This window comes from Crocodylus porosus, unplaced genomic scaffold (genome assembly GCF_001723895.1).
Source record: "Crocodylus porosus isolate Cpor-Errol unplaced genomic scaffold, CroPor_comp1, whole genome shotgun sequence".
Classification (NCBI taxonomy): domain Eukaryota; kingdom Metazoa; phylum Chordata; order Crocodylia; family Crocodylidae; genus Crocodylus; species Crocodylus porosus.
In genome coordinates this window covers 139545106-139549132 of record NW_017728931.1, presented here as the reverse complement: position 1 = coordinate 139549132, position 4027 = coordinate 139545106, and positions in this window count along the sequence as shown.

The window sequence follows — 4027 nt, the reverse complement described above, 5'->3', positions numbered from 1 at the left end:
TAGTGCTGCACTAATTGAAGCGGTCCCCAGCAGCTCCCAGAGCATGTCTATTAGCACCTGATGATTCGTAGAAGTGGGCCTTTGAGTAGCATCTCGGATGAAAGCCTTAGCCCAAAACACTCGAGAGGCTGGCGGCTGGGTTCAAAGCCAAGTGAAGTCAATGGGAATCTTTCCATTCGTTTCAAAAGGGAGTTCGGATCACGCCCTGTGACAATAATTAATGGCTAAGTGAAAGATAAATTAAAAAGGGCCAGAAAAAAGAAAGGGAAGTTAGCATAAGAAGACTGTCCCACCGAGCAGGACCTGCAAAGGAAAATCAAATGAGGCAAATGTCATGGCTAAAGTTGTGTGCAGTTTCTACAGTAAAAAACAATAGATGTTAAAAATGGGAGGTTTTTAAAAATTTTTTTGCAGAATTAAAAACTGAGTTTTACAAACGTTTCACCGAGAAGTGAGGCTATTTTCAGAGGATCTTTATGAAAAAACGGACAAATGGGGCACACATTTGAACAAGACTAGGCCACTTCCAGGGCCACGTCAATTAGCAACACAAACAGATAAAAATCTGAACATTTGCGCATATTTTCCCATGCAAAAATTGCCATTTCACAAAATTAAATGAACACATCCCAAGCACCATACTGCCTGGAACAAAATTGTGAACATATTGGAAAAACGGAAACCTTTTTTTTGGTCACAAATGTAACAATACATCCCCCAAATATTTGGCAAAGGTCTCCAAACTAACGTTCCTACTCACTCCCACAAATAACAAAAGCTGAGCAGGTAGGGACAGGAAATGCAATGTTACTTAAGCATTTCAGTTCTCAACTCCCACTTTCTCTAATATTAATTTATTCGGCTGAAACATCCCAGCCCTTGTCGGTTTAAAAGTAAACCTTAGCAATAAACAGATTGGCAAAATTAAAGCAAAACATTTGGGACCATCTTGAAAATAATATGGGTGGAGGGCGATCAAACTTTCACCATTCTAAAAATGCTTGTAAGTTGGGTGATTTTTTTCTTTTTTTAAAAAAAAGTTATAGAAACAAACCAGCTTGAGGTGGAAACACAGAGCATTCGACTTTTAAAATGCAGATTTGTTCTGATTTGGCCATGTTTTCTATTGTGGAGTTTGAAAGTTATTTTCAAACAGATGCAGCAGCAGTTGCATGTGTCCTCAGGGTCTGAAGAAACAGGACATTGTCTAACCAGCTCCTCTCCCAGAGGTTACGCTGTTAAGGACTTCGGATCAAGAAGGGTCGGCCACATCATCTTAACCCTCTCTCGATAGCACTTAGCCCACCAGGTGTGTGGCTGAAGCACAGCATTACCTACCCTCACTTTCATCTAGCTACCTCTGGTAACAATTATACTGAAAATGGGGCACCGTGAACATCAGCATTTTCTGCACAACCACCCTGGGGATCCTGCGTACTTACCTGGGCAGCTAGGCTTCTGTGAAATCCCAGCACTGGTTAGGCCCCATCTAGAGCACGGTGTTCAGTTTTGGGCTCCACATTTCAAAAAAGGACATAGAGATGTTAGAGGGGAGCCAGAGGCAGAAGCAGAAATGATTAAGGGCTTGAAAGGCAAATCCTGCGAGTAGAGGTTGAAGGAAGGAGGCACGGTCAACTTGCAGAAGAAGTGCTGAAGAATGGACATGACAACGGTCTTCCAATACTTGAAGGGCTGCCAGAAAAAAGAAAAGTGGTCTGCAAATACTTCTTTGGCTGCATGAAGGTGGTCTTCAAATATGTCTTTGGCTTGAAGTAGTGGCTTGAAGTTGCAATGAAGTAGGTTTAGACTGGATATCAGGAAAAACTTCTCCAGTGTTAAAACAATGAGGTAGTGGGGACAGACTGCTTACGGGAGTTGTGGGCTCCCCATTGCTGGAGGTGCTTGAGAAGAGGTTGGACAGCCACCGGTCAGGGATGATCTAGGTGTAGCTACACTTAGGTCCTTCTATGGGTATTTCCCGTGTTTCTCAGCTTTACTGGTTGTCACATGGGGTGGGGAAGGAGGTTTTTTTCCTCCCTTGCTGCTACATGTATTAGGGTTTGGAGGGGGTTTTTTAAGCCTCTCTCAGAGGCATTAAGTGTTGGCTGGAGCCAAGATTGAGGACTTTGACTGGGCTGTGCCAGTGCTCCTGCTGGGACTTCCCTTCTCTTCCATATCATATCATATCATATCATATCATATCATATCATGTGTAGCTATATGCATACCTAATAGTGCTAATACAGCATGGCACCCTGTGTCACTGAAAAGGACCTCATGGGACCCCGGTTGAGAATCGCTGCTCTAAGGGATGGTCCACCAGTGAGTGTCAATGAATTTACTTCCTCTCTCATTTACTGCTGCTTGTAACAAATGAAGTCAGTCTTTGAACCTCAAGCAATCCAGATTTATGCTTCCAGCTCTATTTCTCCCAGCCCAAACAAAGTTGGCTACAGACTCATTATGATCGTTTTAATTGTGGGATCACATCCTGTGAAAAGAGCACGGTGACCTTAAAGAGCATACTACATGTTTTACAGCACACCAAATTATAGAACAAATTGGCTGATATATTTAGCCCATCTAAATTAACAGTGACGTTAGCTTTGTGGTCAGACGGTATTCCCCGAGCGATTCCCAAGGCAGGTTGCAATCTCCATCCCAGTGCAGTGAAGGTACCAGTAGTCTTGTATTGTGCTAATAAGCACAGGACTTCACAATATACGATCACAGATCTAAACCCTGAACTACGCTGCACCTGCACCAGGGGGACAATGTTAAAAATGTGAAGGAAACATAATTTGAGCACATCCTAATTCATGAAGTCTTCTTGAGCCACCTTAATGTTCAATTTAAAAACTAAATCTACAGATACAATCAAGAAATCCTCCCTCAAGCTTTTTCAATCCTGGCAGTCAAGGAAACCTTTCCATGCTACAGCCTTGAAACGCCTTAGTGGGGTGAACACCCTGAGCTGCCAGGACTTGCAAGGCAGTCTCTGTTCCTTTGGAAAAGACACGTGGCGCCGAGGTTAGGCTCCTTCCAAGTCCTTCAGGCCGCAGCTGAAGGCACAGATGGGGCAAAGCAAGCAAGGACACAGAATCTGCCTACACGGCTTGTGAGAGAGCGTGTGATTTGGGCTCTGCTGGCTCCCAGTCCCCTCAGCCTTATCGGCAGAACTAGTCATCCCCGCCAAGCCTGAGCATGACTCACTGGACCAGGGGCTGCAGCACTAGCTCAGCCCCCCTCCAGTCCCCGAGCGGAGGCAGGGCAGGAGACCGATCCAGAAGGGTGACCAAAAAGCTCACAGCTTGAAACACCCCAGAGGGCTTTGCAGAGCGGTGAGCTGGATGGGGGCCGTGCCGTGAGCACTCCCAGCAATACGCTCCCAAGTGCTGAGAGCATGAGACGCTGCTTAACCGCTGCAAGAGTCAGGGTTGCTTTGGGATCTATAACTCTCCCTTGCACAGAGGCCACCGGAGACCCTTGAATAAACCCAGGTCATTGCTAATTGTTCTTGCTAGCTTAGACCTGCAGCATAATCTATGCCTTCCTCTGCCCCAGGTAAACCTCACCCCCAGGAGGAGGGCTCCCATTTGGGAAGGACAGCGGCCATCTGTAGGGAAACTGCGGCAACCCAGCACAGGGTCCTTGAGCTTGGCTGGCTTCTGAGAGCCCTCTGTGAACAGGACACTGAATATGAGCCAGCGGTGTGCCCTTGTTGCCAAGAAGGCTAATGGCATCCGGGGCTGCATTGCCAGCAGGTCAAGGGAAGTGATTCTTCCCCTCCATGCACCACTGGCGAGGCCACATCTGAGTCCTGTGTCCAGTTTTGCCCCCCCCCCCCCACTACAGAAAAGATGTGAACAAATTGGAGAGAATCCAGCAGAGGGCATCAAAAATGATTCGGGGTAGGCCTGTGCGAAGTGGCTAGACAGGCTTAAGGAACTGGGTTTATTTAGTCTAAAGAAAAGAAGCCTGAGAAGGTATTTAATAGCCTACCTGAAGGGAGTTCAAAAGGGAATAG